General features: G+C 40.1%; 1 long non-coding RNA gene and 1 pseudogene across 2 annotated transcripts in view; one reads left to right on the forward strand and one right to left on the reverse strand.

Annotated features, from left to right (window-relative positions):
• Window positions 1-270: 270 nt before the first annotated feature.
• The window catches only part of LOC143268513 (uncharacterized), a 37,579-nt gene continuing 19,792 nt past the window's right edge, over window positions 271-18,057 (forward strand). Inside the window, exons 1-2 of the long non-coding RNA XR_013044571.1 lie at window positions 271-1,198; window positions 8,374-8,433. This is a non-coding gene — a long non-coding RNA (uncharacterized LOC143268513). The remainder of the gene's footprint in view (window positions 1,199-8,373; window positions 8,434-18,057) is intronic.
• Window positions 5,689-7,807, reverse strand: LOC102927552 (L-lactate dehydrogenase A chain pseudogene; annotated as a pseudogene). Its single transcript, XR_013044568.1, has one exon. The product of XR_013044568.1 is annotated as an L-lactate dehydrogenase A chain pseudogene (transcript).

Raw genomic sequence — 18,057 nt, forward strand, 5'->3', positions numbered from 1 at the left:
GGAGATTCTGTGTATCTTCACAGATCAACAGAAAGAAATAAATGATTATAGTATTCCAGAATTGTCCTTTGGACAGGAAGGGTGGGAGGAGGCTCATCTATGGTTATAAATAATGCGACTGGAATCTCTTCACAACTGCAGAAAGCTGTTCTCTATACTGTGCTGGGAGAAAATATTCACTGTGGCACCAAATATTCCACCCTGCCTCCCTAGTCCTCTCTTCTTGGGCTCCTGTTTTTTTTTTTTTGTTTTTTTTTTATCTACCCTTAGGCAATTTCTCCCTTGGTGGTATGACTTCCTGCAATTAAAAAATGGATTAGAAGACCGCTTATACCCAAGATATTGGCCTATGGAGATAAGAGAGTTAGCTCCATAGAGGACATGGAAGTAAAACTGGACCTCAGAAGGAGAGGGGTTCCCTGGAAGTGAGTGGGAAGGAGCCCTGCACATCACAGGACAAGCATCTGCCACAGGAAGAGTGCAGAACCCAGCTTATGTTTACTATGCCTCCTCCCAAACGTGGCTGGAAATGGAAAGTGAAATTCTGCTGTGGAAGCGTTTCAAAACAGGTGGATGGGTACAGAGTCCAAAAAAAAATCAGTGTAGGTTCCCACATCAACAGCACCAGACACAATCAGAATGCTGTCCAGTGATCACATTCAGCAAAGGAATTTAACAAAATTGGGTATTTGTCCTGAAAGAGTTCTCAGTAAATTAGGAACAATAAGGGAATTTCCTCAACTCACCATAATAAATTTGTGAAGAGCCTACAGCTAATAACTTAATGGTCAAAGTCTTATGCCTTCATCTGAGGATAAAGACAATGGTAAGATATTTGCTTGTAATGTTTACTTTAACACTGTCCTGGCTGCTGTGGCCACAGATGATGCTTCTTTATATGCCCAAAACAAAACAACAACAAAAAATGGGAGTAGGAAATCGAGAGCACAGAAAGAAAAGGAAAGTTACATTTTTGAGTTGGAACTCAGAAAACAGTCATGCTTACCAGTGAAGATTCACAAGCAATTGCAAGGGGAGGGACTCCTTGGAGGTATAAGCACACTGTCTCTTTAAGGAGGTAATTATTTCTCCTATCTCCTTGGCCTGTTTTCAGGTGAATCATGGTTCCTGTGGGATGGTCTCCTAGATGGGAGAGTGACAGGCCCAGCTGCATTAACTCTTAAGGGAGGAGGCAATGGTATGTAACATTCTAATTTTTGAAGCGTATAGTGGTTTGAATGAAAATGGCCCCCATAGGCTCATAGGGAGTAGCATTATTGGGAAGTGTGGCCCTGTTGGGGTAAGTATGGCCTTGTTGATTGAAGTGTGCCACTGGCTTTAGGGTTTCAGAAGCCCAACCCAGGCATAGTTCCCTCTCTCTTCCTGTTGTCTCTAATCCAGATGTAGCTACCTCTCCAGCACCATGTCGGCCTGTGTGCCACCATGCTTCCTGCCATGATGATAATGGACTAAACCTCTGAACTGTAAGCCTGCCCCAATGAACTGTTTTCCTTTTTAAGAGATATTGTGGTCCTGGTGTCTCTTCACAGTAATAGAACCTAGCTAAGACAGAGCAGATCAGAATGTCATGTCTCCATCTAGGGCCAGAGGTAAAGCTCAGATTCCAGAAGGAGGTGCCTTTCGCTTAATGGGCCTCCACAAAGCTCCAATACCTTTTTCATATGGTATTTTAAATCCTAAGGAGGGTGAATTGTGAAGCTTCTCTTTTTAGGGAGAACAAGGTAGGCTCTAAAGCCAAATATGAGGCAGGGGTTTGCACTGTGGCCTCTAAAGCTGCTAGTAGGTCTTTCTACCTAACAAAATACTTGACAAAAACAACTTCAGGGACAGAGTTTATCTTGTCTGATGATTCCAGAGTACAGTCTATTGTGATAGGGACAGCATTTGTGGGAGGTGGCTAGGCAGCTGGTCACGTTGTCCACAATCAGGAAACAAAGGCATGTGATGGAGTAGAGCTTATCTTCTCCTTATTTAGTTTAGGGCCCCACCTACCCCATGGGATGGTGCTATGCATACTCAGTTAAATCTTTCTAGAAACATCTTCATACATACTCAGAAGTTTGTTTCCATAGTGATTCTAAATCAAGTCTCATTGACAAGATTTATTTATTTATTTATTTTATTTTTATTTTATGTGCATTGGCATTTTGTCTGCATGTATGTCTGTGTGAGGGTGTCAGATTTTGGAGTTACAGATAGTTGTTAGCTGCCATGTGGGTGCTGGGAATTGAGCCCGAGTCCTTTGGAAGAGCAGTCGGTGCTCTTAACCACTGAGCCATCTCTCCATCTCAACAAGATTTATTTGAACAGCTTCCAGAAGAGAATATATGAATTTTATGTTGTCTGTTATTGCATAACAATCTAACCATAAAACTTGCACAGAATAACTGGACCTACAAGCACTTATTATCTCATAGTAGTCATAGCTCAGGACTGAAGAGCAGCTTAGTTGAGTAGTCCTGGTTTCCGTTGAACATGTAGCCAAGATGTTGGCCAAGGCTGAAGACTCTGAACTGTTAGCACTTGAGGATTTGACTTCCAAACTGTTCATTTACATGCCTGCACAAGTGAGTATTGGCTAATGTCAGGAGGCCAGCATTCTTTATCCTGCGGCTCTCCCTATGGGGTTTTGGGAATGTCTTCATAACATGGCAGCTGGTTTCCATCAAAATGAGCAAGCCAAGAAAGATTAGGACGACAACAGTAATAGTTTTATGACTTAATCTCAGAAACTTTCTATGGTGTCCTAATAGTTACAGTTTAGGAGGGAACCACATTGGGGTTTGAACACCAGTATCTTGGGATGACTTGGGATTTATCTTAGAGGCTAGACACAGAGGTATCAGAAAATACATGAAAAGAACCTCACTGTCTTAGTTGAATGTACCCTTTAGAGTTGTGTGTGTGTGTGTGTGTGTGTGTGTGTGTGTGTGTGTATGTATACAGAAGACAGTGGTTGATATCAGGTGTTTACCTCAGTTGCTCTTCACCTTATTTTTTGAGGCAGAGTCTCTCAGTGACCCTGGAGCTTACTGATCTGGCTAGATTTGCTGGCCAGAAAGCCCCAGGGATCTCTGTTTCTGCCTCCATACAACTGGTATCACAGATGGACTGTAGCATGCCTGGCTTTTTTTCAAGGGTGCTTGGGACTCAAAGAACTCAAGTAGTCATTTTTGCATGACAATGCTTTGCTGACTGAGCCACCCCCAAAGTTGTAGGATGGCTCTTAAAACTGTGACAGTACTTGACCCTACTAAGAATGCCAAACACCTGGGACACTCATATTTTGCTGCTGAAAATGGGGAATGCCACAGCAATTTGCAATGTAGTTTGATCATGTCTTACATAATGATGTTCATGTTTACTGTTTGCCCTATTACTTTACTCCTAGGCCTTGAAACAAGACAGATAGAAACACAGCTCTGTAGAAAGAGTGTATATGAATGAGGATGGCACTTTTACTCATAATTAATTACCCCAGACAGAAATACTTCAAACTTACTAGGCAGGGCCAGTGAAATAACTTGGCTGGTAAGCCTGATGATCTGAGTTTAATCCTCTGGATCTACAAGATGGAAGGGGAGAACCAGCTTTTCCAAGTTGTTCTCTCTCCTCCATGCATACACCCTAGCAACTGTCCCCTGCACTAACTAAAACAGAAAAAAAAATTAAACAAAACAAAACCAGATATTAGCCACAAGTGGAAAATCAAACTGGTGTATCTGTAAGATGGGATTTTGGCAGCTCATAAATAGAAAGAAGCTATACATGTGATCACAGTTAAATTTCAAAATCATTATGCTAAGTGAAAAAAAAGCCAGTGGAAAGGATTATACAGGGCACAATATCATACTTACTACATCCTGGAAAAGAGTCTATATAGGATCATTGGTGATTGTCAGGGACTGAGAACAAGTAGGAAGAGAAGATCAACTACAAAGGCCTTCAGAAACTCTTGGAGCTGTTGTAAATACCGTTTGTATTGTTCCTAGTAAGGAGCCTACTACCATATGCATGTTTTACCTAAGATCTAGCTAACAATGCCCCCGAAATCAGTGACTTTTCCTGTAAAGTGCTCTCATAAACCGGAGTTTAAAGAAATATAATTTAAATACCATAACAGATTCAGTGTTTCAGTGTTCTTTTTTGTTTTGAGACACTTATGTTTTTAATATTAGGTGAGATACTATTTTAATTATAATGAGAAAGCTATTTGGCAGTGGTGGGTTAGATGAGCCAGAGGTTGTAGAATGGGATGGGTAGCAGGTTCTCCAAAGAAACAGAACCTATTACATGTGCTTTTCTTAAGCCAATTGCTTAAAATGCAGCTAATGTGGAAGTCTGGCAAGTCAAAAATCTGATAGGAAGAATGATGTAGCCAAAGTCCAATGGCAGTTGTTGGCAGAAACATGATGAGCCTTGCAGAAGGTAGTATATTAAGAATCCTTTGTGTCTCTATGAAGTCACACGTCAGATCTGGTCAGAGCTTCAGTTCAATGGATGAGGCCCATTCACATTAAGGAGAACAATCTGCTTTACTGAAAGTCCCCAGATCCAAACAAAATTCTCACCTTAAAGCACCCTTACAGAAGTATCCACAATAATCTTTGGCCAAAGATATGGGTGCTGTGGCCCTGACAGGTTGTCATATGTTTAACCATCACAGGAGGGCACTGATTGATTGGGGAAGGGAATAAAAATCTACTAAAGTATCAGAATCTGAGTTGGGATGGTGCTGTCCTGGGTGCAAACATTTCTCAAAACTCATTCAGTGGTGAACTTCACTTCTGCACACTGTGATAAGTTATATACTTTCTTAAAATCCAGAAGATGCTCTGGGAAGCGTTATAAGGTGGATGTGACAGCCCACCTATCACAGTGTGTTAGTGTGCATTTTCCTGTGTGTGCATGTATGTGTACATGTGTGCACACACATTTGAGTGCCTATGTGTTAGTATGTGAGTATGCATATATGTGTGTGTGGTGGTGGGATTTGGTGATAATTGATGATTTCACTCAAATCATCTTCCTTCACTGGTCTTCCTGTTCTTGAGCCCCCCCCCCCCTGCCAATACCAAACACTTGAGCCACTTTTAATCAGCACCACTTTTAAGAACCCATTTTATTTCCTGCTGTTCTTTGGAAGTATGTGGGCTTTTTCTATTCTGCTCCCCCTTTCAAGTTACTAATTAGACCATCACTGCTCCCTTTACCAAAATAGAGAGACAGAAATGTATGATCTGTCTTACTAAATGACTAAGGAGGTAGGAATAAATTTAAATGGCATCTTTATCTTTTGTTAATGGAGGAAATAGAAAGGAAAGCATGTACAGGTATTATTCTAGTCATCTAATTTTACTCAGAGTTCTACATAATTTTTCCAGATGAAACTTGTGTCATTGGAGGACAAAGCAATAGCATCTTTAAGCTTGCTAACTGGTCTTTCATAGTTTACCCAAAGACAAATACATAGCATGGTGCTTATTTTAAATATTGAAAGCATTGAATTTGTCTTAAAATATCAAAATGCTTAGTCTAATAATCAGAATCTAGAAAATATCAAGTGAGAAGCAACTGATATTTGAAGAATCAATTTGTAAATCAAGGCAAATATTTTTGTATGCAAAGTAATCTAAATTGAAATGGGCAAAAGTATAAATTATAATGAAGTAGAAAGGATAATTTTATTAAAAATTTTTTCACTGTTCAAAGTTTATTTGGTGTTTTCATTGGCATGACACTTGGGTAGTTGGTTGCATCATCCATATGTAGATCTTTTTATATATTTCAATGCACACTACAGACACATAATACACAAAATAATATCCTTTAGAACAGTTATGCACAAATATCCATGGGATTTACCCACTGGAGCCACGTTATGACTAACTGGGAACTCACTGGCCTAGGCATGTTGGTGAGGGTGCGCAGCAGACATAGCAGGCTCCCAAGATCACCGAAGCCTGCACACAGTTGGCAGTGTGTCTCAGAGACAGTGGGACGACAGTGGGACTGCCACACCAACCAGGTTACCACTACACAAGTACGTACCACTTAGCATCAGGGTAGAGCTGTGGGAACTGCCACCTTAACACAACCACATAAACACAGCTCAGATGAGGAGATAGTGTGTGATCTCCATAGAAACCCTGCTGCAGCCTGGACAGTGAAGCTCTAGGACATCTGAGGACTTTAGAACTGCAGCTCTTTCTGAATGCCCCAGAGTGTATCTGCACTCTTCTTCAAGAGGGCCTCCTCTTTAGAAGTCAGAGTTACTTTCACAACATCTGAGATTCCATTTTGTCCCAGGATACAAAGGACACTGAGGAAGGCATCATCCTTGATTCCATAGGGACCCTAAATCATGGCAGAAATGGGATGCACCCGCCTAAGATTCTTCATCATACTCTCAGCCAGGTCAGTCACCAAGAGGCCAATGGCCCAGGATGTATATCCTTTGAGTTTAATCACCTCATAGGCGCTGTCAACCACCTGCTTGTGAACCTCCTTCCACTACTCCTTGTCTGCATCGCTGCCCAGTTCTGGGTTCAGATTCTTCAGGGAGACACCAGCAACATTCATACCACTCCACACAGGCACACTGGAGTCTCCATGCTCCCCTAGGGCCCATCCATGACAACTTAGCGGGTGAATGCCCAGCCTTTCTCCCATCAGGTAACGGAACCGAGCTGAATCCAGATTGCAACCACTCCCAATAACTCGGTTTTTGGGGAAGCCACTTATCTTCCAGGCCACGTAGGTCAAGATATCAACTGGGTTTGAAACAATAAGCAGCTTGCAGTTTGGACTGTACTTCACAACGTTGGGAATGATGAACTTGAAGATGTTCACATTTCGCTGGACCAGATTGAGTCGGCTCTCTCCCTCTTGCTGACGGGCCCCCGCTGTGATAAGGACCAGCTGGGAGTTTGCAGTCACACTATAGTCTTTGCCAGAGACAATTTTTGGTGTTCTGAGGAAAAGGCTGCCGTGCTGGAGATCCATCATCTCTCCTTTCAGCTTGTCTTCCATGACATCAACAAGGGCAAGCTCATCGGCCAAGTCCTTCATTAGGATACTGATGGCACAAGCCATGCCAACAGCACCAACCTCAACAACCGTAATCTTGTTCTGGGGGGCTTGTTCTTCCTTAAGTAGATTCACAATCAGCTGGTTCTTGAGGGTTGCCATCTTGGTGGACTTTGAACCTCTTGGGACCGCTAGTGCACGATGAACAGCAGCGTGGTCTGGGCTTGGCAATAGAGGCTCCAGGACCAATTTTATTAAAATTTTTCAATTTTTTTCAGATATTTTTGGTCGGTTAATAGGGGGTTGTGAGTCATGTCCAAATTATTTCTGAGAAGATTCTGATTAGTTTTTCAAGTTATATAGCAAGCTATACAGTGGGCATAGACATTTAGTCAGAGTTAGTGTTGTGCCCAGATCGCGACCCCCAGAGAGACCACCAAAGACCAGCATGCCGGAATGCAAAAGCAAGGTTTAATTCTGGATATCCAAAAGCAATACAAGCCTAGGCAGGGACTTCGTCCAATACATCCAACGCAGTGGAGGCTGGAGGAAGTGCCCGCCTGTCTGCAAGCTCAGTTTTTAAAGGGAAAAATCACAAGGTTACATCATTTAGGGGGTGCTAGTACAGGTACAATTCTGACTGGCTTGTTTCTAGGGGCTTTCTAGAAATCATGGCTTAATCTTACTTCTAAGGGGGTGGTTGCCTGCTGCCATTGTTCATTGGCTGCCTCAGGTAGGGACATTTTTATGGTCAGTTACCCTGGAAACCAGGGTTGGAACATTCTCTATAGTCTGGCAATCATTACCTCGTGACTACCTTGTGACACCGTACTTTTACACTTCCTGGATTCTGGAATCTGGACTGACTTGTTTCAGTAACTATTGGCCTATTCCTAGAAGGAGAAATCTTAGGCCTAAGTTTTGGGGTGAAAGCATTTTGTTCTTATAATTCTAAGATGGCTTATTTTGGTCTCACATTAGAAAGAAGATGCTCAACTTTGTCCCATTTTGTTTTCATGGGAGGAGACAGGATTTAGGCTATAACAGCTTTGTGTGTTATTAGAACTAATTTATGGCCAAGACTTCTTCTGGCATGAATCTGGCATAAGACTTCCCTGCATCCTAAATGTCAGGAATTTATTGATGATCCATATGGAGCTTGATGTTGGTAGTGATATATCCTGTTTTATCCACAGGGAGCAGTAAAGGTGAATTTCTAAAATAAATAAATGAACAAATAAATTTGTCTTTTTTTTCTCTCTTCTCCCTTACTGTCCCCCCTCCTCTTCCTTCCCCTTTCCCTCTCCTCCCCTCACTTTCTAGGTCCAACAGGAGGCAGCTAGAATTTCAATACCCTTTATTCTGAAAATCTGCATATGACAGGTAGGGATCTTCTCAGCCTGGCATCCTGGTAACTATGAGCAATGCCCCAGGTCAGACTGACATGTGGATGCCAATACCTTGTGTCCTCATTTATCTGTCTGACTCCTGATTCATTCAGAGATGCAGAGTGAATTTTTATGACAACTTCCTACTGTTCCAAACTTTTCCTGAGGCCTTAAATACTAATATGTATTAAGAATAATTAAGGTATATTTTTTTTTTATCAAAAATACCTTTGTGAGAAACTTAGATAAATGCTTGTTTCTTGGAAATCCATAGTTTAAACAAAACAAATAAATGAATAATGTATTATTGAAAGAATAAGGGAGGAACCACTGGTGTTAATTATACTTGGTTGAACTCAATAATCATTGAAAAGAGCAAAGAGTATCTGTGATAGTTTGAGTAAAAATAGCCCCTATAAGCTTACAGGAAGTGGCATTATTTGAAAAGATTAGTACTTGTGGCTTTGTTGGAATAGTTATGGCCTTATTGGAGGAAGTGTTTCACTGGGGGTGGGCTTTGAGGTTTCAGAAGCTAAAGTCCAGCACAGTCTCTCTCTCTCTCTTCCTGCTGCCTGAACTTTCAGCTCCTTCTTCAGCACCATATCTGCCTGTGTGCCATCATGCTTCCTTCTGTGACAATAACGGGCTAAATCTCTGAACCTATAAGCCAGCCCCAATTAAATGTTTTCCTTTATAAGAGTTGCCCTGTTTATGGTGTCTCTCCACAGCAATAGAGACCCTGTCGGAACTGGGGTACTACTGTGATAGGCCTGCCCCCCCCTTTTTGTTTGTTTGTTTGTTTGTTTGTAAGAATGTAGACTTTGGGATATATGAAGATCTATAATGAAAATGAGCAAGCTGAGCATGGAAAAGTACAAAATGTACTTTTTATACATGAGAAGAAAAGGAACACCAGGAAGTATAATAGAGCTAAATCCAGTGCTCAAGGAGATTAAAAAAAAAAATTAAAGAAAAGCCTGAGTCTAAATGGAGTAAAGGGTGTGGTGACCTCAGAGCTAGACCCCACGTAGCTAAACTTTCAATTTGTGATAAAGAATTAAAGTGAAGCTTAGGCCTGCGTGTGGGTGCATACCTTTAATCCCAGTACTCAGCAGAGAGAAGCAAGCAGATCTCTGAGTTCGAGGTCAGCTTGGTTTGCAGAGCAAGTTCTTAGACAGCCAAGTTTAGGCAGTGAAGGAAACCATCAAAAACAGAAAGCTAATGAAGATGTAACTGAAAGAAGGGACCATGTTGCAGCCTGGCAAATAGAAAAACTTGGCAGCTTTGGCTGTGTGATTCTGATTTTAGAATCAAGGATAGAAGAAAAGGGTTATGGGCTATCCGTCTGTGGCTAAGGAAAGCCCCCAAGGCCAGGAGTGTGTCAGGGGTGTCCCTGAATGGAGGCCTAGAGAGGCTATTACCTGAAGCTGTGAAGTTGAAGCCTGGATTACCTTGGACATCTCAAGATGTTGGAGATGCCAAAGTTGCAAGATAATCTGCCAAGGAGAGCTGCTAACAGGGAGTGGATCTGGCCCATGAGAAAGAAGTGTGTTGCAATCAACAAAGCTGAAGAGAGTTGGAGATCTGAACAGCACTTTGATATCAGACATGGAGATGCAGAGTTTGGAGTTTGCTCAGCTGGTTTTAGTCTTTTTAGTCCAGCATTTTTTCACTATGCTCCCTTTCCTCCCTTTTGGAATGGTAATGTGCCACTTGGAATAACATTGTGCTGTTGTTAGAAGTATATGATCTGCTTTTCCATTTTGATTTTACAGGGGATTACAGTTAAGAGATTACATGAATCTCAAAAGAGACTTTGAACTTTGGACTTTTAAATAGTGCTGAGACTATTATAGACTATGGGGACTTTTGAAGTTGGACTGAATGCATTTTCACATTATGATATGGCTACAAGCCTATGGGGGCCAGGGAGTGGAATGTGGTGGTTTGAATAGGAAATGGCCCCATAAGCTCACAGGGAGTGGCAATATTTGAAAGGATTAGGATATGTGGCCTTGTTGAAGTAGGTGTGGCCTTATTGGAGGAAGTGTGTCAATGGGGGCAGGCTTTGAGGTTTCGAGGGCCCAATCCAGGGCCATTGTCTCTCTTCCTACTGCCTGCTGACCCAGATGCAGCCACCTCTCCAGCACCATGTCTGCCTGTGTGCCACCATGCTTCATGCCATGATAATAATGGGCTAAACCTATGAACCTGTAAACCAGTCCCAATTAAATGTTTTCCTTTAAAAGAGTTGCCCTGTTCATGATGTCTCTGCACAGCAATAGAACATTGACTGAGATAGCATCTAGTGTGTAACAATCTGTGACTTTTAATTCATAGTGCATAGAATGACCCTCCCAGGCTCCTGTTCTTTCCCCAATAGTATTCTCTGCTCATCTTCTAGTAGGCTCACCTAGATTCCTGACTAACATGAGGGTCCTTCCCTCTCCAGATAATTGGTAAACACTTATAAGAGAAAATAGTTTTTTTTTTCTCTATAACAGTGTATACCCTCAATTATGCTGGAACTCATTTCCATTTAATGATGTTAGAGAAAAGGATATAGGAAAAACCAGCAGAAGCCTAGCAGGGTAGGTACCTAGATTTTTTTTATCTTGGAGCTTGAGTATCACTGAAAATTAAGTTGGGTACATTTATGCTTTTCCATTTGTACTTCCAATCAATCCAACTCCCTTCTTTTTCCTCCAGTACACATTTCTATCAAGCCTATGATAAAGTAGAAATACTACCAGAATACTGCTGCTGCCCATTCCCATCTTTATGGAGTGATTCTTAAATGTTGCCAGTCATTGGAGCCTTGTAGAGAGCTTGTGAATGCACATTGCTGGGACCCATTTCTAGAGTTTCTGACTCAGAAAATTTTGGCTATTGTAGTAGCTTGAGTAAGAATGGCACCCGCAGGCTCATTTATTTGAATGCTTGGTCATTAGGGAGTGGGTCTACTTGATAGGAATTAGGAAGTGTGGCCTTCTTGGAGTAGGTGTGGCTTTGTTAAAGTAGAAGTGTGTCTCTAGGGTGGACTTTGGGCTTCAAGTACTCAAACCAGGCCAAGTGTTGCTCTCTTTGTCTGTCAATCAGTCTGTCAGGCAGTCTCTCTCTCTCTCTCTCTCTCTCTCTCTCTCTCTCTCTCTCTCTCTCTCTCTCTCTCCCTCTCTCCCTCTCTCCCTCTCTCCCTCTCTCCCTCTCTCCCTCTCTTTCTTCCTGCTAGCTGCCAACCCAGTTATAAGCCTCTCAGCTACCTCTTCAGCATCAAGTCTCCCTGTGTGCTGCCATGCTTCCCACTATGACTATAATGGACTAAAACTCTGAACTGTAAGCCAGCTGCAATTAAATGTTCTCCTTTATAAGAGTAGCCATGGTCATGGTGTGCTGTGGGATGTTCTGTATGTCCTGTGGGAGCCCTTCTTGGGTTCTTTGTGGCGTTACCCAGCAGGTCCGTATAGAGGATGATTAGGACCATGGGCCTGAGTGCAGGTGTTTGAGATGGTCTGCACTTGGCTGTGCTGGGGGATGGTCTGTATGTCAAGTTGCTCTGATTGGTTAATAAATAAAACCTGATCGGCCGTGGCTAGGCAGGAAAGATAGGTGGGACTAACAGAGAGGAGAAATAAAAGGACAGAAGGGTAGAAGGAGACGCTGCAGCCGCCGCCATGACCAGAGAGGCTGCAGCCGCCGCCATGACCAGAGACACTGCAGCCGCCGCCATGACCAGCAGCATGTGAAGACGCTAGTAAGCCACCAGCCACATGGCAAGGTATAGATGTATGGAAATGGATCAATTTAAGATAAAAGCACAGTTAGCAAGATAAGGACAGTTAGCAGGAAGCCTGCCACGGCCATACGGTTTGAAAGCAATATAAGTGTCTGTGTTTACTTGGTTGGGTCTGAGCGGCTGTGGGACTGGCGGGTGACAGAGGTTTGTCCTGACAGTGGGCAAGGCGAAAAAATCAAGCTACAATGGTGTCTCTTCACAACAATAGAACACTATCTGAGATAGCTAGGTACCAAAAATTTGTCTCATCAGCAGAGTTTCCTGGTGATGCTACTACTGACCCAGGGGCTCCTCTGTGAAAGTCTGGGGCTCATAGATTACAAGGCACTTAATATGGAAAAATATTGGCAAATTAAGTGTTTTTCTTAAGTGGGTTATTCTCATTATTTTAGTGGTGGTTACAGTGAATTTTATAATCATAATCACAAAGTAGTACATAATATGAAAAAGCAAATAAAGAAAGAGTATCCCTCTTACCAGTCTGGTCTGAGGGCTTGTCTGATTAAGGCCAGAAGTCAGAATGGCATTGACCCACAGTGCAGCAACTTCAGTGTGCTGCAGGGGATGCAGAGCTGAGCACAGGTGCCACCTGCCTTTCTCATGCAGCACACAATGGCCTGTAAATATGACCACAATTTCCACACTAAAACACATATTGTTGCTCTTTCAATTAGATTTATTTTACAAATCATTGAAAGTATGACCATTGACGTGGTTTAAAAATTCCCTGCTTTGGTTTGGTCTGGCCAAATATTTTGATAATGTGAGAATTTAGTCTACAAGTCAAAGATTGGCAAGAATAATATGGTTTGTGAGACCAGTCTGGGAGTTTGATCCAGTTTGGACAGATGCCAGGAGTAACTATTGGAGCTGGCATTAGAATTCTCTTGGAGTAACTTCTTTATAGCCTAGATCAACTCAGTCCCCAAGCTTCCTTGAAATTCTCTTTAGGCAGTAGCCAATAGTCCCTTTCTCTATACTTTTATTTGGATCTTTACTTTCTCATGGAAAAGCTTTGTTCACTTTTTTTATGGACTCTACTTTGTCACAGTTTGAAATGGCCACCCTTATATCTCAATTCACCAGACCTTCCCAATATGAATGTTTTTCTCTACTCTGGTTTCTTTTCATCTTTGTTAAAAATGGACAAGCTTGGACTGGAGAGATGGCTCAGAGGTTAAGAGCACTGGCTGTTCTTCCAGAGGTCCTGAATTTAATTCCCAGCAACCACATGGTGGCTCACAACCACTTATAATGAGATCTGGTGCTCTCTTCTGGCCTATAGGCATATGTGCAGGCATAACACTGTATACATAATAAATAAATCAATCTTTAAAAAAGTAGACAAGTCTTTCCCATTAAAAATAATTTTTTCCTGAATATTGATGTTAACAATGCTTGATATTTGATATCTTATCCTGTATATTCTTTCCTCAGTGAACATGATTATGATAAACTTATGGGTGAAGCACAGTTTATCTCTTAAGCAGAGTTTTAGGCTAGGGGCAATACAGCTCAGTCAGCAGAGTGCTTGTCCTGCAGACATAAGGATCTGAGTTCAACTCCCAGAACGCAACTGAAGGAAAAGCTGGTGTGGGAGCACGCACTCTGTCAGTCCAGGGCTAGAGAGGTGGAGATAGTCAGATCCTGGAGGCTTGCCTGTCTAGCTTTTTCAGTGAGTTCCAGGCCAGTGGAAGACCCTGTCTTAAAAGTAAGGTAGATGGCACTTGAGGAACGACACCTGAGACAGCTGAATTTGTCCTCTGGACTTCATGCATACAGATGTGCACACACACACAGACACCAGCAAAAACTACCCTAAATTTAGTTTTAAATCTTTACAGACAAAATATTTGATATATTTTAGAAGAAAAAGGTGTATCTTAATATATAAAACCCCAGGAAGAACAAGTACAAATATTTATCATTTCTTTCTTAGCTACAGATGTGTGCCTTTTCTGAAAAAAAAAAAAAAAAAAGGCAACAATCAACTGGGTGGTTGTTTTGGAGAATTTATTTCCATGTCTAGGGAGTTTTGAGCTTCTGTAATATATATGTACCACTTGCATAATAATAGTCATAAATCACATAGAAAACAAAATGAAAATATAAATATGCTTACATATGAAAGCGATTGCCACTCAGAAGTTAGAATTTGAATTCTTTTTGATTTTGTATGTTTTTTTAACATTAGTATTAAATAGTATTTGAATTTAATAGCAAAGGGAATTCATTAGAATTAAATACCTTATAGTACTAAATAAGTATTTACATTTGAGAATATAAAATTAATGTGAATTATAGTTTTTGTAATTATATTCCAATCATGTTTCTTCCAACAATACTACTTTCAAAATGTAGCAGGCCTACCTTTGACTCCAAGTGTTCCATAGCTGAGACTGGTAGGTCACTGCCTTTTGTTATCCTATACAGTCTCTGAATGGAATTACCACTTCCCTTGCCTTGTGGTCATGCTTTACCATTTCCTATGTCTCTCCTGATGCCCCCTTTCTCCATGTCCACACACACTTTTCCTGCGAGGCCAGTGCTATTTTCTCTGAGTCTTATGTCCTCCTTTACTTGTGGCATCTTAGTGTACATGGCATTTCAATTACCATTTATTACCATGTAGCATTTGTGCTCACATAGCAGCTCCTCTGTTTTATTCATTGCATGTGTCTTTGGGGGCACAGGGACAAAATAGCCTCTGATAGCTGAACTGGTTAATTATCCTCAAAATACAAATGGTCAACCACTTATGAAAAGAAAAGTAGACCTGGGTATGGTGGACAATGGCCTGGCCATTTATTGGCTTGATGCATTTTTGTAAGTTCCTGAACCTCTCTGTAACTCATTTTTCTTTGAACAGTTAGGGGGAAAGGTATTTATATCAGTGAAGATTCATTGAGACAATTATATAATGAGTCAGTATTACAGGTTGTCTGCTGTCATGTCAAATGGTATATATAACTACACTATTTACCTGCCAGGGATCAGTTTTGAGAGTTTTGAGGTGAGCACCATTAGGTAAAGAGGAAGCTGTCAGTCTCAGGACAGAGTTCCCTATGCCAACGCAGTTTCTCTAGTTGCCCTAGATAATGAAAGGGGAGGAGAAAGGGAAATCAGACTTGAACACATCAGTTCTCTTTCCTTTCACTATATCTTCTTTTGGCTGCAAAGGAGTCTGGAAATTGCAGTGTACTCTATTGAAACGCAGGAGGAAGATTCTGTGACTACACCAGGATGGGAAGAATTGCCCCTCTAAGACTGGGTGTAGTCCAAACACAACTGGGATGAATCCTCAAAATGAAGGGCTGTGAGATCGACTTTCTAGTAGCTTCTCTCTGAACTTTCCAATGTGCCTTCTATCTAATGGTGTGTTACACAACCTCTTCAAATTATTAAGAGCGCCTTAAAGATAAAGTCTGTTGTGTTTAATATGTCTTCCACCCTTCTGTCATATTCTTTCCCTTAGGTTAAAAAAAAGAGAGCTGCAACACCTTTTAATAAATTTTAATTGCTTAGTGGTGACATTCTAGAATGAACAATTGGATATTAGTAATGTGATGTTTGTGTCAAATGTATCCTATATCTCATGGTAGAAATCTCTTAAAGGTAGAGAATGCCAGTTTTAAAATGGACTAATTTTTTTTTAATACTCTGTCATTAGGATGATCTTTCTGTTTCCATCACTAGGGATCACCTAAAGGGGCAAAGGCAGTTTAGGATGCCACAGCTCTCCCTCAGTGGTTCTCATACCTAAAAACAGTAGGTTTTAAAAATGATTTAATATCCTCTGTCAGTGACAGCATGTGACTATTGCCACATTTTCCCCCATGTCAATGCTGTTTTCTGAGACTTGGAGGGTTGTGAAGCACGTAGAAAATAAAACACAATTTAATATATTCTTTATGTTTTTATTAGAGCTTTAAAGTTTCATTTTAAAACATAAAATTTTATATTGATTAACACGTACATTTAGACAGAATAGTTTTATTAATTAAATGCCTTGTCACAAACTGTTATAAGCTCTGTTAGAAAAATAAACATCTTACAACAATCTACAGTGTCAGCTTTTAATAAATACATAAAAGAGAAGTTAGTAGTCAACCAGTTATGTGAAGAGATTCATAGTATAGTATGTGAAATTGTCATATTTATCAGTTTTCTGTATCATTTAAGGCAGTTTCACCTTGTATATAATTCAAAGCCAGAAACAACACAAAACTTGTTCATGAATAATTTGTTTTTCTTTGAGCTATTTTATATTCAAATGTTTTGATTTAAAAATACATTCTATATTAAATTTCTTTTTACAAAGGCAGTATTTGTTAAGTGAAACAAAGATTATGTTATTGATAATTTAAAAACATGTCTAATCATTTTTGCAGAGATTTACAAACCTTAACAAAGTAGCTAGTACATGTAAAATAGCTTTAAAGGTATGTTAAATATACACAAAATGAATTTCTATATTAATATGTGCAAATTTATACTTTCTTATAATTTAGAATGAAAAATAATTTTACTCAATATTTCAATAAAAAAATCTATGTACCATAGTTGTCATTGTGCAGACTTGCTGTCAAAAATCACATTTGTCTGTGTAAAGTCAGTAAAAGTTCTTTACACAAATCACATGATTTCCATCCTTGATGACTACAGTGTTTTTTTTCCTTTATGCTGATGTGTTAGACAATTGTACTGAAATTGGTTGTGAAGAATAGACACCTGATTGAAAGAGTTAGCTTACAAGGATACATTTTATGCAAGAAGGTACTTCAGGTAGACACAGAGTAGTGTTATTACTCTCACATATTTAATCAAAAGCTGCCCAGAGAGTTGAACAATTGTTTCACATAAGTACTATATTTTAACTATGCAGTTTTATAACAGCCATCACATGGGCTGGAAAGGAAAGTTACTAAAGCCAAGGAAAACAGCAAAAGAACAGAAAGGATAAGGAAAACTAAGAAAGTTGGGAGACCTGAGAGGAAATCTTTTCCACAAGACCAATTGGTTGCATTATTTATTCTTTTGCAGCTGACGTCAAGCATACAAATTGCTGTGAAATCTAACTATGATGTATTCATGTAACCTTTTTCCAGTTAACTTATTTAAAAGTGAGATGATCCTTTCAAACAATCCCTTCAAAAGGAATAAAGACTAAAGACCCCTAAATGAAAGCTCGAGAAACCTCTGATTTCATCAGTCATCAGTTAACTTAGGTTTGCTTAAATCACTGATATTATAATAACACATAAATGGGACCCTTAAAGAGCTTTTGTAACTTGGAGATGCAAGGATCCAAGCTGATAGCCAGTTAGGTCTGTGTTGAGTGGTATGTGGCTCAGTTGTATTGAAAACTGGCTTTACATGTTATCACAAATTCATAAACATGTATAAGGAAAGGAATTTCCCTGTACACATGAATATTTGATTAAGTTGAAGTAGTGTAATGTTTATTCCAACACAACTTTAAACACTGCATTATAGATGACAATTTCAAGAGACATCACAATTTTGGAGATGCTAAATTGAATAAATGTGTCCTAGAATCAGCAAGACACACAATAGGTATTCTAATAAGTTATCACAAGTAATTTTCCATGCAGGGATTATGGAATACGAAGAGAGAAAACTTTGAAGGAATATTGTTTCAATATCCCTTTGAAAATGTTTGCATCACATGAAATGAAATAATGTTTTTAAGGTCGTAAAGACATAAGGATAGCTGTAAACTAAGTATTAAAAGTAAACAAAGAGACTACAATTGAGTTGCTACCTTAATGAAAACATAAATCACTAATTGTAAAAATTTAAAAT

This window comes from Peromyscus maniculatus, chromosome 14, assembly GCF_049852395.1.
Source record: "Peromyscus maniculatus bairdii isolate BWxNUB_F1_BW_parent chromosome 14, HU_Pman_BW_mat_3.1, whole genome shotgun sequence".
In the NCBI taxonomy this organism is placed as follows: domain Eukaryota; kingdom Metazoa; phylum Chordata; class Mammalia; order Rodentia; family Cricetidae; genus Peromyscus; species Peromyscus maniculatus.